Below are 20,710 nucleotides of genomic sequence, written 5' to 3' on the forward strand. Positions count from 1 at the left end.
GGGTCCTTGTATTGAAAAATGCAAAGGGTATGTCTACTAAATATTCACATTATAACAATTAATTAATAATTTGAATGTTTAATTTCAAATTTAAATAAATTGTAATGATTATAAGCGTATCATGTCTGTGTTGCTTCTGTCATGTCTGTGTATATATATGTGTATATGTTTATGCATATATATGCACTTCTTTATTTTTTTTGCATGTTTTTTTTCTATATATGTATTTATATTTTCTTTGCTTTTTGATTTATTTACATTTTTTATATATACAGTTTTGACCTTATAAGCCATTTATATTAACAATCATGCCTGACTGCATATTTTTTATAATAATTTAAACATCTATTACTACCAACCTGGCACTATAATTCCAGTTTTAATAGATCTTAACCCCTTTGTTCTCTCTGCTCCCCCTCCAAATTTCCCTCAATGCCTATATTCTTTCTCTTTTAAGAAACTGACCTCCTTAAACATACCTCTCCCTTCAAATGTTGCTTGCCTGCTGATAATGAATTCTATTAGTTATTTGGCCTACATCTTTCCACCTATCATTCTGCTGTGATCAAGATTAACAAATTCTTCACTTCTCTCCTTGTGACAATGACTTACAACTGCAAGTAATCTGACATGAAGAATAGTTAAGCTGTATATATATGTTACACTTCAAGTAACATAAGACCTATTCACATTGGCCTGGAGACCTATGTAGTACGGATTTACCTTTTACATTCCCTACATTCTTTCATATATGTATATATATATTGCTTCCTTCATACAGTATGCCTAGCTCTCACTCCCTAATCCTATCCTCACATCCCTGTTCCTCTGTGTCATTGCTATCCGGTAGCCCCCCCCCCCCAACAACTCCATACATACCCAGGTCTTTCACCACTTACTCGCACTCTTTAATCACCCTCCCTTCACAATATCCTGCCACTTATATTATGGCATTTGAATTTCAAGGGAATGTCCTGACATTTCCCACTATCTATATCTCAATTATGTGTGTGTCGATATATATATATATATTCAAAATTAAGGAATGGAGTAGATAAAATCCAGGCTACATATGGTTCATAGCTAATGCATGCATTTTCACTTGAATCTCCTGTGAGTCGACATGGGGTCCCTTAACAACAATGTTAACTTCTTTTGATTAAGGTATGTTTGGCCCGACAAGTAGCTAGCAGATTACTCCACTTCTGGATAATTTCTACTTCCAAGGTTCAGCTAGCTATGAAACATATGTAGCCTGGATTTTATCTTCTCCATTCCCTAATTTTGGATATATATATGATGATGATGATGATAGCTGTCCACTTGTGACTAAGGAAGATCATCACTGATCATTGCCCAAGTATAAGATTATTGCACCCACAGTTGGCTTTACCAGGTACCATGATTTCCATGCTTGCCATAGTGCTCTTCTACTCAGTCACGCACCAGAAAAATCAACTGACCAACAATTGTGCAACCTAGAATTTAAGGTTCAGTAAGGCTTACACAACACATTAGAGACCCTCTTCAACCTAATGGCATGATCAAATGACAGGCCAGGGCAAGATATCCAGTGCCAATATGGGTCGTAGGCTTGGAAGCGTCATGCACAAGCAAAAGGTCACCAAAATGTTCAATGCCATTATGTCTGTGTGTATGTGTAAATAGACAGACATACATAAGCAAATAGACAGAAAGACAGAGATACACACACAGTGTGTGCACATGTGTCACAATGCTGCCCCTTCTGAATTACTGGTATAGCCCATCCAACAAACTACCACACAATTACTGTCAACCCTATTTCAAAAAGATGCCATACTGTGGGTTTGAACCTATGATTTCATGATTACAAAGTAAACTTCTTAACCACTTACTAGGTGTTATCAAAAAGTTCAAGGACTAGTTATGTTTGATAAAAAATAACTTATTTACCTAAGCTTTAACATCAACTCCTTCAAAATAGTCAACTTGTGCAGCAATACACCAGTCCCAGCATTCCTGCCACTTTTTGAATCCAGCCAGGAAGTCGTTTTCTGTAAGCAAGTTGAGGACCTTCTGCGATTCACTCAGGATCTTGACAATGGTGTTAAAATGGCAACCTTTGAGCTGCATTTTCATCTTGAGGAACAGATGGAAGTCCACAGGTGCAGAATAGATAACATGTTGCTTTTAGTGAGAAACACATGAGTAAGGAGAGCTCAGTGACATGGAACATTGTCATCATGAAGAATCCAGTTCTTTGTGTTCCACAGATCAGGTAGTTTTCACCAAATATCCTCCCTCAAAAGCTTCAAAACATTACAGTAGAACTCTTAATTGATGGTCTGGTCCTGGGGTATGAATTCTCAATGCACAATATCACATTTCCGGGGGTGATGCTTGTGGCAGGTCTTCAAGATCACTCATCAGCTTCCAGGGATGTTCTTCCACTTTTGAAGCACCCATGCCACTCAAAACATTGTGTACGACCCATTGCCTCGTCGCTGTAATCTTGTTGAAGTATGCTCAATGTTGCTGTAGCAGACTTCCCAAGTGTAATGCAAAATTTCACATTGGCTCTTTGTTTCAGCTTCTTGTCCATGACAAAAATTGCAGTCTAAAGGATACACATGATCACAAACCACAAATTTCACAACTTGCAAAGTAAACACAGCAATGTCACTTGGCACACTTCCTCATGAAGGTTACTGCTAGCTTTCACTGTGCATGCAACCATGTGCTGCCATCTGCTGGCACACTACATAACTAATCCAGGAACTTTTTGATACCATCTTGTAGCTATATCAACACACACAAAATAAATTAATCTTCATTAGTTTCTATGTTGAGTATTATGATTCAGTAAACAGAACTACAATGTATGTAGTTGAGTATCTCATAGACACTTCTATTTTTAATGTAAATTCTTAAGTAGAATCATCAAGTAAAATATGTGACAGTATATGACAAAATTGGCTCTCTGCTATACAGGCATAGACCATATCCATCTGAAGCTGTTGCAGCAAAAGAAACTTTCCCAAGAGATCTCACAATAGGACCAAACCTTATAACTGAAAATCAAACAACTTTATCAATTGTTTCTACCTGCATATACACACACACACACAAACACACACATGTATATATATATATATATATATATATATATATATATATATATATATATATATATATATATATATATATATATATATATTTATATAGGTAATGAAAAATTATAGAGGTGGACTTTTTCCAAGAAGCAACAACATAGGGCTCAATTTATTGAGCGATTAAATTAAAGTATTAATTTGAAAGAGACAAGTTCCAAGGTCAATAATACTCCTCATCAAAGCTGACACATATCTAAACACAGAGGGTATATATAAGCCATTATAAGCATGCAAACACATAACATAAAAAAAACATATATATACATATAATAGTGTAATTCCATGCCCAAATCAAAGTTGGATAAGTAATTGGATAAATACATACAGATAAATTAAGAAGTCCAAGCTGATGAGATAACAGTTCACAATAATCCAAAAAGAGAAGTCCTCAAATGAATCCAATAAATAGAAAGAGGGTTACGGCCATTTCTGGGAATGTGTGAAGAAGTGTGTAGGTAAGACCTTTTGAACTTCGGTAATCCACATTTCCTTCATCAGAGAATATGTATGGATTTGGAATTTTTAAACAAAATCATAAAATTATTTATGGGATTGTAAAAATGTGTTTAAGAATATACAGTAATTATATACAAGTATATATATATTTATGAATATATATACATTCATGAATATATGTATGTATATATATATATAACACAACATAATGAAGACAAAGGGCTTCTTATGCAAAAAGAGAGAAGTTAGTAATATATATTTCAGGCACAATGACCCTGCATCAGAAGTGGACAGAGTAAAGCAATGTGAGTTTATACAGTACTGGCCAAGACTCACATTTTCTGACTGTTTACTTCTGAGGATGAACTTCTGTAACTCGTACATAAAAGGTTATTAAACTTTTTCCTTTTCACACTGTCAGAAACTCTCTATCTTTATTACTTTGTTATTTCACCTCTGTATCACAATGCTTCAAGCAGGCTACAACACTCTTCTTATACATTATATATATATATATATATATATATATATATATATATATATATATATATATATATATTGCACACACAAATATATATAGAGGCAGATAGACAGACAGAGAGGGCAAGATTTAAAAAGTACTCCTTCCCTTTTCAAAAAAAAAAAAAGAAAGAAAATCAACAAAAATGTCAGTATTTAAAACAAATAAATGACAAAAGTACACCCCCTTCACCTTTCACATAACAACATAAGATGCAAAGTTGATGAGATACAATCAGCTGCAGGATGATTTGAGCCAGGGAGTTGATCAGAGTAAATAGGTGATTGTCGCAGTTAAGGCTGTGATAGTAACAACAGATGTAATGGCTGTAAAAATATAGAAAAGATATAAAAATAAAAGATAAACAATAAAAATTATTACCATATTTCAGGAGATCTATACTAGTTTTGTTTCAATTAAGTTTGGAAAATAATGACTAATTTAGTAAAATAACTTACTCATTTTCAAGCTGGTATTTAGAGCATAAATTAAAAAAGGTTTAATTTTGATCACTTAAAAAAAAGGCAGGTTTTGCATTATAAAACCAGGAGCAGACTTGGGCAGGTTGGTATTAAAAGGGTTAAACAGAACAAATATAAAATAACAAAAGCAAACAGTGTTATGTATGACCTAGCACCTTCTTCCATTCTATTTATATAACTTGGAAAAAATCTGATGCAATATTTGCTGAAAGATTTGCCAGAAAAGATAATTTTTACCTACATGTATGGTCATTGGCTAAATATGTTTTTGCAATAACTACTATAGCTCTAGTTGTGGTCAGTGAATACATTTCAACTATTATATTTACATATAGACACAGATGTAGCTGTGTGATAAGAAGTTTGTTTCCCAACCACATGGTTCCAGGTTCAATTCCACTGTGTGGCACCTTGGGCAAGTGTCTTCTACTATAGCATTGGGCCGATCAAAGTCTTGTGAGTGGATTTGGCAGATGGAAACTGGAAAAAGCCTGTCGCATGTGTGTGTGTGTGTGTAACTTTGTGTTTGTCCCCCCAACCACCACTTGACAAACAGTGTTCGTGTCTTTACATCCCTAGTTTGGCAGATGAGGCTGATAGAATAAATAAGAAGCTTAAAAAAATATATAAGGACTGGGGTTGGTTCATTCGACTAAAAATTCTTCAGTGTAGTGCCCCAGCTTGGCCACAGTCTAATGACTGACACAGGATGTACTGTTGGTGAATTTCAGGAAGCATGGAAGTTTTGAAAGATGTAGTGTCTTGAGAGATAACAACTGATGCAAGTAGTTAATTTCACACTTCAGCAATTCTGAGCATGAAAAAATGTTTCTGAAAGTCATGAGTGCTGAGCCGTTTTTTGATTTTGTAAGCATGTCTATGAATAAGTGGTAAGCAGTGATTTATATAAATAGAAACTTGTTACCAGTTCAAATATGTTTGAGACATATTCAAACCCATAAGAAGGCCATTCATTGCATTTTATCAAGGAGAAAGCAGGTTGGTTCAGAGTTGAGAGTTGTCTCTCTCTTCCCAGTGTTCAATGTTAATGAGAAGATAATTGTTTTGAAATGCATGCATCCATTGATCTGGATAGATGGTGCTCCATCTACCAATTCCATTCACACTATTTTGGCCAATTCAGAACTATAGCAGAGGACACTTGCCAAAGACAGTACACAGTAAGACCAAAACCATATGGTTACAATGTACACTTCTTAACGACACAGTCAAACCAAATCTACAGGCAAGCATATGTCTGAGTGAATTTGGTAGACAAAAACTGTGAGGAAGCCTATAATATGTATGTATAGGCACAAGCATAGCAGTGTGGTAAGAAGTTTGCTTCTTAACTACATGTTTCAGTCCCACTGCATGGCAACTTGGGCAAGTGTCTTCTATTATAGTTTCAGGCTGATCAAAGCCTTGTGAGTGGAATTGGTAGGCAGAAACTGAACAGAGCTTACTATATGTATATATGTTCAGTAGTAAACATTGACTCTCTTCAGTCAAACTCTCATTCAGACTCCAATGGCCGAAGACTAGCAACATGCTTGAAACTCAGAATACCAAGGAGTTTGAATCAAACTGTTTTGATCCACATATATATATATATATATGTGTGTGTGTGTGTGTGTGTGTGTGTGTATGGATCAAAACAGCTTGATTCAAACTCTTTGGTACTCTGAGTTTCAAGCGTGTTGCAAGTCTCTGGCCATTGGAGTTTGATTGAGAGTTTGATTGAAGAGAGTCAATGTTTATTACTGGACATTGACTTGCAATTGGTTGAGAAAGGTCATGCGGTGTCGCAGTTTGATGTTGGTATTTCAGGAACAACAATTACTTGGAAAATACTTGGTGAACAGGAAATCAACCGTGTGGTGGACAGGAAATCAGTTGTGTGGTTGGGGGGAAGTAGGAAGGGGCGGTAGATGTGGGAGTGTTAGGAAAAGGAAAATAATCTGGTATAACACCCCATTGAACCTAGAACTTTCCCCCAACATAGCCAGGGGCTTCCTGTTGTTAATAAAGAAATATTTCCCCTGAAGCCATGAGTATTACAAACTCTTCAACCCCAACAATGTCAAGGTAAGTTACTCCTGCTTAAACAACATCGCATCTAACATCACACACATCAAAAGATGTAAAAATGCACCCACACAACCCCCAATCCCAACCTGCAACTGATGAAACCCTATTACCTGCTCTCAAGGAGGATCCTGCCTCTCAAGGGCTGTAGTATACAGAGCCACCCTTACACCATCTGATGGCATTACTAGACACATTACGGGTATGACAGCCAATGACTTCAAGGGAAGATACTCCCAGCGCTTGCATTCATTTAGATCCAGGGACAGAGAGAACTCCACTTCCCTGTCACACTTTCTCTGGAGACTTCATGACCTCTGAGATGAAACACCCAGCATCAAGTTGACTATTGTCGACAGGTCGCCATCATATTCACTTGGTGCCCCTAATTGCCTCCGTGAAAAACTGCATATCATCTACAAACCTGCAGTATCTATTAACAAGAAATATGAAGTATCGTATTGCTGTTACTAGAGGTACACCCTTCAGGTAAATTTCAAGCCACTAGCTTCCGACAACCCAGATATATCTTCTTAGTACCAGCTTCTCCCAGTACCAGCCACTCCTAGCAATACCAGCACCAGGGTCATCGTCACAAACTAACCCCCATGAACAGCACCACAAATCATCAATCCTCAACACTTTTTCATGCCTGTCTACTCGCATTCTCTTGCACCTTGTACATCACCCTTTATACATAACCACATGAGTATATAAGCACACATGCATGCATATATGTGAGCAGAAGTATGCATCTGCTCACCATATGCATGCACATGGTTGTGTGCACTGGTGTACATGTATGTGCATGCACATCCATATACATGTGCACCCGTGTATGTTTATGAATGCACACGTGTGCATGTGCTTATGTGCATATATACATGGAGATAAAAGTATGCATGCATGTGTGTATGTGTTTATGTGTGTGTATGTGCACGGATGTGTGAATGTACATCTACAGACACATACACACTCGGATGCATACACAGATATATGTGCATATACACATATATACTCCCACATCTACTGCCCCTTCCTAATTCCCCTCAACTATGCGACCAATTTCCTATCCACCACGTGGTCAATTTCCTGCTCAACATGCAATATTTTTCAAGTAATTGTTCTCATTGAAATACCAACATTAAACAGTGACACAGCATGACCTTTCTTGACCAATCGCAGGCCAACGTTCAGCAGTAAACATTGACTCTCTTCAGTTAAACTCTTATTCAGACTTCAATGGCTGAAGACAAGCGAGACACTTGAAACTCAGAGTACCAAGGAGTTTAAATCAATACATGTAAGTCCCAATAAATGTATTCAGCATCCTTCTTTCATTTGTCTGCTCACTCATATATATATAATAATAATAATAGTATTAGGGAATACAATTCCAAAACTTACAGTGAAAATTCAATTTAGCAATTCTAAATCAAATTTCCCAATATATAATACATATATAATTTAGAGAAAAAGCAAACAATGAAAAATGTCATTCAAAAACATCTAGAAAAACAAATATCCTCAAAAACCCTATTCCAAAAATCAATAAATTACACAATCAATAAATAGCAAAGAACAGTAAAAGACTACACACGTTTCATGGCTATATTTAAAATAAATTTGATTCGATCTAAAAATATAGTCACTCTTCATGTCTAAAATAAATCATAAGAATAATAAAAATAAATAATAAAATCAATGTATGTATCTAATCTTATAATAAAATATCAAATGAATATAGAATAATACTTGTTTTAACAATAAATAATCGAAAAATTTAACAACATTACTTAAAATGACTTATCTTATCGGGGAATTACTGTTAAATTAAAATTTCAAATGTAATACTAAAAACTTAGTGTTTATAAGAAAAATATCCGGTGAAAATATGGCGTAAATATAAAAATGATAGAATAAATGGATAGAATATGTATTTAAACTGTTAAAATGACAAAATGTATTTTAGCTGTGAGAATAAGAAAAAAATTAACTGTAGTATATCATTTACTGGAAAATTATAAAGTCTAACTAATCTAAAACTTAAATACATATATACATAAGTTAAGCTAAATTTCTATAATTACTCTATTTACTAATTTTTTTATTTTTTTAAACTTCTTAGTTTAATTGTATTCTAAATATGTAATACACCCAATATAATCTTGTGCTAATATACACATTTAACTACTACAAATTATATCTACAACAATTAGTGTCTTGACCGTTGACTGAACACTATTCAATTTTTTTTCTCCGTGTTTTTCTCCTTGTCTCCGTATTCTTTCTGTTGAAGAGCGTAGCTCGAAACGTCAAAGACTTTCCGTATTCCCGAGCGTCATACTAATATATCCTTTTGTTATTTACACCACCTGTCCTCGTCTGTTGTTATTATTTGTATATTCTCCCATATACACAAATTAGGTAAACTTATTATATAACTTATGTCTACATTTAATTTTACATTCCTCTAGGGAATTAATCAATTTTTTATTATTATAATATCTCTTAATAATATTTCCTTAAATTCATTAGTACATAATAAACAAAAATTACTACCTATTTGATAAGATTTTGCCTTACAAACTATCACCCAATTTAAATTGTACTTAATATTTTTAGATTTTAGTTCCCATATATATTTACTAAGGCCAGTAGAATTAATTAAACTTCTATTTTTAAATGAATTCATGCATTGAGTCACCCATAATTTAATTTTATTAGAAGTTGACCCTATCTAAATAGTATTTAAATTATAACCATTCCTATTATTATCATCAATCAAAATCACTACACATTTATATACTACATCCTCCAAATTACATTTATTATTAAATATATATATATATATATATATATATATATATATATATATATATATATCTTTTACTCTTACTTGTTTCAATCATTCGACTGTGGCCATGCTGGAGCATTGCCTTAATCAAACAAATCAACCTCAGGTCTTATTCTTTGTAAGCTTAGTACTTATTCTATTGGTCTCTTTTGCCAAACTGCTAAGTTGCGGGGACGTAAACACACTAATATCAATTGTCAAGTAATGGTGGGGTGACAAACACAAACACACATATATATATGCATACATGATGGGATTCTTTCAGTTTCTGTTTACCAAATCTACTCACAAGGCTTTGGTTAGCCCAAGGCTATAGTAGAAGACACTTGACCAAGGTGCCACACAGTGGGACTGAACCCAGAACCATGTGGTTGGTAAGCAAGCTTTTTCCACACTCTTTTTTCAAGATAGCTCTTGCAGAGGGCTAATGGGCCTGCGACCCAAAACTAAACAGAGCTAAATAACATAACTATAATACATCTATAATGACTCTACACCTTGGTAGTTTTTGATCAGAGGTTAAGGACAGATGGGAATTAATTCTGTAATGCAATCTTGCTATTCTTTCAGTACCAAGTTGAATTCCAACTGTTGGTCAATTTGTCCCAAGTTCTTATCTTGACGTAAAATTAACGAAGCAAATGTTATTTATCTCTCCCTTGATCTCTGACCAAGATGGCATGAAACAGCCAAGCTTTAGCTGCTACAAATAGCAACCCAAATGCTTAAGAAAATGTTAGTACTAGAGTCGGTTCATTCAAGATGGTGCCCGCCATCTAATGACTGAAACAAGTAAAAGGTAAAACAAAGATATATATATATATATATATATATAAAGCAAATAAATACCAAGGATGTCCAGGTATCAGTGCATTACGGCTGTTTCAAGCAGCTCCATTTAATCGATCAATGAAAACATTACATTAATTTGAAATAAGTCGCTCTCCTCGAAAGCAGACGACCACATAGATTTCCAACATACAGGATACACCATTATATTTTTCAGCAAAGTTCTCATCAGTACTAGATACTAAATTAATTACATTGCTTCTCTTTGCAATTTGTGAGGCAGAATGAATTTAGGGCAAAGAAATACTATAATTTAGGGTGGCAGAAGAAAATAATGGAGGTCAAGAAAGAGGAATGGTGATATAGCTACATTCATCTTTATCCTTATTACATTCAAAAGACTCAATATAGCATGTTGTCTACAACCCCTTAGAGTTAAATCCATTGGGAATTGACAGTTAAGTTCTTGTTGTTGGTGATAAATTAATTAATGTCAGATATTCTCCCCTACCCCTATTTTACTGGGACCATAAAACTAGCCGTATCTACATAAAAGAATATGTCTCAGAAATTACTAGTAAGATAATGATATATAGAGAAGAGATGATAACCAAAAGAGGTAGGACAGGGGTGACTTAATATATATGATCATCAAATACAAAGGGCCTAAATTGGAAAACAAAAGAGGTCACAATGAGATCTAAGTGTGGTAATTAAAAGTACGGGGAAAGATGTGTAGTCGAACTTAGCAAAATTTATGTTTTAAAATATCAAAATTTAGAAAAGGATTCAAGAACAAAGTGATAAAGGACGGAAAAATCAATCTAACACTTTTATATATAAGAGTACTTTTATATATAAGAGAAACCTCATGATGCTTCTCCCTAATATATTGCTAAGATAGTCATGCTAAAACTATCAACAGTGAACCTATAATTAAATTCAGATATCATCCAAGTAGGGGTACACAGTTTCTATTGAATCAAAACCAAAAATTAAAGGCTAAAAAAATAAGAGGTCACAATGAGATCTAAGTGTGGAAATTAAAAGTAGTCGAACTTAGCAAAATTATCTAAAAACAAGGAAAAAATATATTTATATAAAAATGACCAACATTATGAAAAAATTGGAAAGGATATAAGAAGGTATAAAAAATATCACGTATATAATCCTGGAAGGGATTGTGCTAAATTTAGGCATTGAGAGCTACACAAATGCCAGAATGGGTTGCCACAGCACAGAGCCAAAATTCCCAGCAATGCTGTTGTGCTTCAAGACCAATTACTGCAAAAGCCTGGATTTCAGAAGCCCACAGCTTTTTAATATTCTCCCAAAGAGCCTGAGGGACCTACACAAAGTGGATGTAGGTGTTTTCAAAGCAAAACTGGATCTCTTCATGTTGAGAGTCCCAGATGAACCAATCTTGCAGCAGGAGGTGCAAATGAGGGTAGCGACATCAAACTTCATTATTCACCAAGTGCCACATATCAGAGGAGGCTCTCAATAATAACAGTGTAACAAAATAAGCTGTGCCCCAACATGGCCACAGCTTTGAGCTGGAACTGATAAACATTAAATATATATATATATATATATATATATATATATATATATATATATATATATATATATATATATATGTATGCCGCACACAAGAGGTAAGAAGGAGAGGAGCATCAGCTAGGGTCCTCACAGGCAAGGCACATAGGTATAAAATCTTCTGGCAAGGTAACGTGGATAGAGTAGGGGTGTAGGCATACTCCTTGCGGAGAAATGGGTAGATAAAGTCATAGAGGTTGTCAGGGTATGCAATAGAGTGATTAAGCTCACGCTAGTCCTGCAGAACAGCACAGCTACAATTATCTCTGCCTATGCCCCCAAAGCAGGCCTACCAAGTGATCAGAAGACCACTTTTATGATACCCTTCTACAGATTGCATCAAAGACGAGTGGCAATGACCTCTTCTTTGCGACTTGAGATTTTAATGGGCATGTTGGGTGGCAATCTGGTATCTTCACTGGTGTACACAGGGGCCATGGTATTGGTTCCCAAAATGATGAGGGAACTAGGCTACTGGAGTTCTTTGATGCATGTAACCTTTTAATCTGCAACACTAACTTCAGGAAGCCAGACAGCTACCTGATAACCTATCAATCAGGTGACTCTGCTAGTCAGATTGATTTCATCCTCACCAGAGAGCGGGTCGCAGGGTTGCTCTTAAATACAAAGACCCTCCCAGATGAAGAATGTACCTCCCAGCATAGACTAGTCGTTAGTGACTTTAGACTCGAGGCCAGAATGATGCCAAGAAGCAGACCAATCCAGAAAAGAAGGATTTGGAAGCTACAAAAGAAATTTCATGAGAGGGAGGAGGAGCTACAGACCTCAGACATAGAAGGTAGCTGGAAATTCCTATGGGACAGCTTATTGAGTGCCACAGTCCAAGTCTGCGGATGGTGCAAAGTCCCTTCCAGACCGAAAGTAATGTGGTGGTGGAACAATACGGTAGACAAAGCCATTAGAGCAAAGAAACAGGCTGCAAAGCCTGGAAGGGTTGGGGTAGCAGGGAATCATACCAGACAGCCAGAAGGGAGGCTCGGCGACAAGTATACATAACCAAGAAAGAAGCAGATAAGAAGTTTGCCAATGTCCAGCGACATGAGGACCAAAGTACTGAAGTATTTCGGATTGCAAGACAGTGTGTGAGAGAAAATTGTGAGGTGACAGGGGAGAAATGTGTCCACAAGAATCATGGTGCACTTACTTTTAATTATTTGGAAAAGAAAGAGGCTTGGGGAAGTCATTATGAAAGACTGCTGAATGTGGAAAATGAATGGAAGGAGGAGAGCCTGCCAAATGTTGACCCAGTAGAGGGACCGGCTATCCAAACAGACAGCACCCAGGTAGGTAAAGCAATGAAAGGTATGAAGCCAGGAAAAGCCCTGGCCCATCAGGAATCACTGCTGAGATGCTTAAAACATCTAGTGGTGTGGGCTACGGCCTAGTCACCTGCATTGTAAACCAGGGAGTTCATGACGGAGTCATACCCAATGACTGGCATAGCGCACCATAGTCAACTGCTACAAGGGTAAAGGTGATAGACATAACTACAGATGTATCAAACTGCTGGATCAGGTGATGAAGAACACGGAGAATGTCATAGCCCAACTAATTAGGGAGAGAGTCTGCATAGATGCGATGCAGTTCAGTTTTGTACCAGGTAGAAGCACCACTAATGCTATATTCGTGGTGCGGCAACAGTAGGAGAAATATCTAGCCAAAGATAAACTCCTATACTTGGTTTTGTTGACTTGGAGAAAGCCTTTGACAGGGTCCCTCGATCCCGTACCTGGTGGGCAATGTGGAAACTGGGGATGAATGGTTAATAAGGGCTGTACAGGCCCTATAGAGATGTCGTTAGTAAGGTTAGAGTTGGCAATGAGTATAGTGAAGAATTCCGGGTATAAGTAGGGGTCCACCAAGGATCAGCTCTCAGTCCCCTTTTATTCATCATAGTCCTTCCGGCAATAACAGAGGAATTCAAGACAGGTTGACCCTGGGACCTGGCCCTCATAGCAGAATCACTACCAGAACTAGAGAAAAAAATTTCAGATGTGGAAGCAAGGTTTTGAGTTGAAGGGCCTTAGAGTCAATGTTGCAAAAACAAAAGTTCTAGTAAGTAGGAAGGCGAACACATCACACAGGTAAGTGGCCCTGCTCGATCTGTAGAAAAGGTGTAGGTAGAAACTCCATAAAGATGTACCCAGTGTAATCTATGGACACATAAGAGGTGCAGCAACATCAAAAGAAGATTAACCGTGTGTGGCAGATGCACAGGGGCAATAAACACCATAGATGCTCAGAAAACAGATTCCATCACATGCCAGGGGTAAAAACTAGAAGTAGTTGATAGATTCCGCTACCTAGGTGACCAAGTCTGTAGTGGGGGGTGGATGCTCAGAAAGTGTTACCACTAGAATAAGAATAGCCTTGGCAAAGTTCAGATAGCTTCTACCCCTACTGGTGACAAAGGGTCTCTAGCTCAGAGTGAAAGGTAGATTGTATGATGCATGTGTGCGAACTGCCATGCTTCACGGCAGTGAAACATGGGCTGTGACTGCTGAGGACATGCGTAGGCTTGAAAGAAATGAAGCTAGCATGATCCGCTGGATGTGTAATGTCAGTGTGCACACACAACAGAGTGTAAGCTTCCTGAGAGAAATGTTGGACATAAGAAGCATCAGATGTGATGTGCAAGAGAGATGTTTGCATTGGTATGGTCATGTACTACAGATGGATGAGGAGAGCTGTGTGAAGAAGTGCCACTCCCAAACAGTGGAAGGAATCTGGGGTAGAGGGAGACCCAGGAAGACATGGGATGAGGTGGTGAAGTATGACCTTTGAACGTTGGTCCTCACAGAAGCAGTGCTGAAAGACCAAGACCTCCGGAGATATGCTGTGACTGCGAAGACCCAGCAAATAAAGTGAGTTCACAGCTGTAACCTACACCAGTGTCACATAACCAGCCCATTCAAAAGTACCTTGGATCGTAGGGCGACACGCTATGTTTGATTAGACCTACTGAGTGAAGTACATCAAAATCAATAGGAAATTGTAGTTGCGATCCCCATGCCGGTGGCACGTAAAAATCACCATCCGAACATGACCAATGCTAGAGCTACCTTCACTGGCTTCTGTGCCGATGGCACATAAAAAGCACCAACTGATTGTGGTCATTGCCAGCTTTGTATGGCCCCTGTGCCGGTAGCACGTAAAAATCACCCGCTACACTCTCGGAGTGGTTGGCATTAGGAAGGGCATCCAGCTGTAGAAATACTGCCAGATCAGACTGGAGCCTGGTACAGCCTCCTGGCTTCCCAGACCCCAATCGAACCGTCCAACCCATGCCAGCATAGAAAACGGACGTTAAATGATGGTGATGATATATATATATATATATATAACAGCCCCTTCACCCTTATCCGTTCCACTGTTCCTTCTTTCATTCACCCTCGCTCACATTTCCTTGCCTTCTCTTCTCCCTCCACTTTTCACTTCACTGTGTCCCTGTCATTTTTTCTCGCACCTCCCTAATTCTTTTGTCCCTCTGCCTCTACTTCTCTTCCCATATGACCGGTGTTCAGCCAAGCCTGACCCATTTTTTGGGGGGCAGCCATTGTGCTTGCAACATCGTTATTTCTCCCTGTGCCTGTGAAATCTTGTATCCTGGCTGTAAGACCTTATTTCCACACACACCAACTTAATTCTATTCATCCTTAGTTGAAAGACATCTGTTGTTATGTCCTGTTATTATTTCTATTATTTTTATTGCATTTGCGTAACATTTTTTAATTTTTTTTTATTTTTTAAGTTTCAGCTTAGAGCTGTGGCCATGCTGATGCACCACCGTGTGTGGTAGAGCCTCGTGAAGCTTTAGGTGCTTTCGCTCAATAAACACTCACAACGCCCGGTCTGGGAATCGAAACTGCGATCCTATGACCACGAGTTCGCTGCCCTAACCACTGGGCCATTGCGCCTCCAACATTGCTCGTTTTTTTCTGTCCTTGTTTTTGTATACATTCACTGCTTTCTTCCAAAGAGTCGAATGCTCTTAGCTTAGTTTTTCCTTGGGGCTGGCCAGATTGGAGCAATATCGAGAATAACCTGCCGCAATTGCAAAGATAATCTGGATCTCGACTCAAGAGAGAAAACTCCAAATGACATGTCTGTGTTTTCTTTCTATCGTCTATCTTTATGATTTGTCCCTTTCTTGTATCATCTGACTGTCTGGATGTTTTGCGTTCTTGTCCCATTCTGTATTATTTATATATATATACATATTCCTAAATTCATGCTACGTTATATTCTAATCACCCAGAATTCATTGCTCTTTTAAAAATTACGATTTATGCATTGTTGTCTCTCAAATATTTAAAATCTACAATTAAGAGCCCTATCTACTCGCTGGCGGTACCTACCCACCACTACCCATTTTCCTTTATTCAAAAATTCTTATCGCTCCTTAAAATTATGGCTTTTAAGTGTTGATTTCTCAGCCCAAGAATTACAGCGTGATGTGCTGCTTGACTGGTCCCCCCTCTCTCTCTCTCTCTCTCTTTATATATATATATGATGATGATGATGATGATCTTTTCTCCCGCCATGCCTCTGTCTACCCCTCCATCCTCTCTCTCTCTTTCGTAGTTTTTCCTTAAGGTCTTCAGGTTCTGGCTATATATAAATGAGAAACCCATTCTAAATTATCTCGCTGACATACTATGACGAAATATCCAAGATGCAGATAAGATAGAGATTTTTTATTTATTTACGGCCTCAAACATCTCATAATACCTTCGCGCTTTAGTTTTGCCCCCTATTATTTATCTTGTTTCTCTCCATGAAATTCAATTGAATTCAGTTGTTGTCTTAAATTCATGCTTATTCATTTTCTAAGCTTCCTAAATTCATGCTACGTTATATTCTAATCACCCAGAATTCATTGCTCTTTTAAAAATTACGATTTATGCATTGTTGTCTCTCAAATATTTAAAATCTACAATTAAGAGCCCTATCTACTCGCTGGCGGTAACCCGCCCTCCCACCCCCTCCACCGGAAGTTCATTCCTCTGTCATCCCACCCCCTCCACCGGAAGTTCATTCCTCTGTCATCCCACCCCCTCCACCGGAAGTTCATTCCTCTGTCATCCCACCCCTCTCCACCGGAAGTTCATTCCTCTGTCATCCCACCCCCTCCACCGGAAGTTCATTCCTCTGTCATCCCACCCCCTCCACCGGAAGTTCATTTCTCTGTCATCCCACCCCCTCCACCGGAAGTTCATTCCTCTGTCATCCCGACCCCTCCACCGGAAGTTCATTCCTCTGTCATCCTGTCAACCTCGGCTGTCTCCCGGAACCCATCTAGTGGCCTTGGCCATCCTCTCCCCTACCTTTGGGTAGCGCATTAAGGTTGAGAAATGTTTGCAGGTTGTAGGTACTGTTTTGCTTATGAATTCTTCCAATTGCAAGTTTTCTTTTCAGGTACACGACACTGCTTTTCCCCTTCCCAGGCTACAGGCCCACACCCCCAACACCCATACTGTTAGGATTGGCACTCTCAACGTCGGCACGCTGAAAGGTAGATCTGGTGAAATTGTTGAGATGCTTGAACGGAGATGCGTAGATATGTGCTGCATCCAGGAAGTAAGATGGAGAGGAGGTTCTGCAAGGTTCCTCACAGGCAAAGAACACAGGTACAAGATTTTCTGGGCAGGGAACACTGACGGGGTCGGGGGCGTAGGAATACTTCTAGCGGAGAAATGGGTGGATAAGGTAATCGAGGTCGTTAGAGTAAGTGACAGAGTACTTAAGATCAGACTAGTGCTTCATCATAGATTAGCTACTGTCATCTCAGCCTATGCACCTCAACCTGGGCTACCAGATGGTCTGAAAGACCAATTCTATGACACCCTCTTGCAAACTACCTCGTCGACGAGTGACAGGGACCTTCTCTTTGTGGCTGGAGACTTCAACGGTCATGTCGGACGTCGTGCTGGGGGCTTCCATGGCATACATGGAGGCTATGGCTTCGGTTCCCGCAACGAGGAGGGAACCAGACTGCTGGAGTTCTGTGATGCAACCAATCTTATGGTCTGCAATACCAACTTCAGGAAACCTGCCAGTCACCTAGTCACCTACCGCTCCGGCAGACACTCTAGCCAAATCGACTACATCCTCGCCAGAAATAGGGAAAGAGGGCGGCTTATAAATGCCAAAACCTACCCTGGCGAAGAATGTACCCCACAACATAGATTAGTAGTTAGCGACTTTGGGATCAAGGCAAAATGGGTGCCCAGAATTAGACAGGCTTGGAGAAGAAGGGTGTGGAAGCTTAAAGACCCTGCAAACGGACAGAGACTTACAGACAAGTTACTTGAAGCATTTAACGAAATAGAAGGGGATATAGCATCATACAACGTGGAAGACAATTGGAGATTTCTGCGGGACAACCTGTTGAAAGCCACCGACCAGATTTGTGGGTGGTGTAAGGTCCCCTCCCAACCCAGAGTAACTTGGTGGTGGAACAAGGAGGTAGACAGGGCTATTAGACAAAAGAAACAGGCTTGGAAGGACTGGAAGAACGGTGGTAGCAGGGAATTGTACCAATGTGCCAGAAGGGAGGCTAGGCGACAGGTTTATTTAGCCAGAGGGGAAGCAGATAAGGAAAGATTTGCCAATGTTCTGCGCCGTGAGGACCAAAGACTCGAGGTATTTCGTGTTGCAAGACAGTGTAGGAGAGAGAATAGTGATGTTGTAGGAGAGAAATGTGTTCGCATGGATGATGGTACGCTTGCATTAAATGAGGATGCAAAGAAAGAGGTCTGGAGATGCCACTACGATAGATTGCTTAATAAAGAGAATGAATGGGAGAAAGAGAGCCTGCCTTATGTCGACCCAATAGAGGGACCAGCTATCCGAGTTGATAGTACCAGGGTAGATAAAGCAATTAAGAGTATGAAGACCGGGAAAGCCCCCGGCCCATCAGGAATCACTGCAGAGATGCTCAAAATATCTGGCAGTGTTGGCTATAGCCTAGTCACCCGTATTACGAACCAGGTGATACACGAAGGAGTCATACCCTATGACTGGTGTAGCAGCATCATAGTCAACTGCTACAAAGGTAAAGGGGACGCTTTAGATACAAATAATTACAGAGGCATCAAGCTGTTAGATCAGGTTATGAAAGTTACAGAGAGGGTCATAGCCCAACTAATTAGGGAGCGAATCAATTTAGATGAGATGCAGTTTGGGTTCGTGCCAGGTAAAAGCACTACTGATGCCTTATTTCTAGTGAGACAGTTGCAAGAGAAATACCTAGCTAAGGATAAACCTCTGTACCTGGCTTTCGTTGACATGGAGAAAGCCTTTGACAGGGTCCCCCGATCCCTTATCTGGTGGTCAATGAGGAAACTTGGGATAGAAGAATGGTTAGTGAGAGCTGTGCGAGCCATGTACAGAGATGCTGCCAGTAAGGTGAGGGTTGGAAATGAGTACAGCAATGAATTCCGGGTAGAGGTAGGGGTCCACCAAGGTTCCGTCCTCAGCCCCCTATTATTTACCATAGTCCTCCAGGCAATCACAGAGGAGTTCAAGACAGGTTGCCCCTGGGAGCTCCTCTATGCTGATGACCTTGCCCTAATTGCGGAGTCACTATCAGAACTAGAGGAGAAGTTTCAGGTGTGGAAGCAAGGTCTAGAATTGAAGGGCCTTAGAGTCAACCTAGCTAAAACCAAAATCCTAATAAGTAGGAAGGTAGATAAAACACAAACCCCTTCAGGTAGATGGCCCTGCTCAGTATGTAGAAAAGGAGTAGGTAGTAACTCTATAAGATGTACCCGGTGCAAGCTATGGACACATAAGAGGTGCAGCAACATCAAAGGCAGGTTAACTAGCAAGTTAGTTTTTGTTTGTGGCAGATGTTCAGGTGCAATAAAGACTGCAAACAAACAGGAAACAACTTCTATCTCATTCCAGGGTGAAAAACTAGAGGTAGTCGATAGCTTCCGCTATCTGGGCGACCAAGTTAGTAGTGGGGGTGGGTGCGCTGAAAGTGTAGCTGCTAGAATAAGAATAGCCTGGGCAAAGTTTAGAGAGCTCTTACCCCTGCTGGCGACAAAGGGACTCTCACTCAGAGTAAAAGGCAGACTGTATGACGCATGCGTACGAACAACCATGCTACATGGCAGTGAAACATGGGCTGTAACTGCTGAGGACATACGTAAGCTCGCAAGGAATGAAGCCAGTATGCTCCGTTGGATGTGTAATGTCAATGTGAATACCCGTCAGAGTGTAAGTATCTTGAGAGAAAAGCTGAACATTAGAAGCATCAGTTGTGGCGTGCAAGAGAGACGATTGCGCTGGTATGGACATGTGGTGAGAATGGAGGAGGATAGCTGCGTGAAAAAGTGCCACACCCTAACAGTTGAGGGAACCCGTGGAAGAGGTAGGCCCAGGAAGACCTGGGCTGAGGTGGTGAGGCAAGACCTTCGTACATTGGGCCTCACCGAGGCGATGACTACGGACCGAGACCTTTGGAAATGGGCTGTGCGTGAGAAGACCCGGCAAGCCAAGTAAGATCGTTGCCAGTGCCCCTGGACTGGTTCTTGTGCGGGTGGCACATGAGATGCACCATTTTGAGCGTGGCCGTTGCCAGTACCGCCTGACTGGCTCCTGTAGGATTTTCGAGCGAGATCGTTGCCAGTGCCCCTGGACTGGCTTGTGCGGGTGGCACATAAAAGACACCATTTCGAGCGTGGCCGTTTTCGTGCGGGTGACACGTAAAAGCACCCACTACACTCTCTGAGTG

At 39.4% G+C, this 20,710-nt stretch overlaps 1 protein-coding gene across 1 annotated transcript in view; it reads right to left on the bottom strand.

The window, feature by feature from the left end:
* Window positions 1-3,197: 3,197 nt before the first annotated feature.
* LOC106879737 (ras-related protein Rab-5A-like) overlaps window positions 3,198-20,710 on the bottom strand; it is a 92,990-nt gene continuing 75,477 nt past the window's right edge. The window contains exon 7 of the mRNA XM_089341989.1: window positions 3,198-4,457. The gene's annotated coding sequence lies outside the window, so the exon portion shown is untranslated. The remainder of the gene's footprint in view (window positions 4,458-20,710) is intronic.

The sequence above is a fragment of the Octopus bimaculoides genome, chromosome 25, assembly GCF_046866305.1.
Source record: "Octopus bimaculoides isolate indiv1 chromosome 25, ASM4686630v1, whole genome shotgun sequence".
Lineage (NCBI taxonomy): Eukaryota > Metazoa > Mollusca > Cephalopoda > Octopoda > Octopodidae > Octopus > Octopus bimaculoides.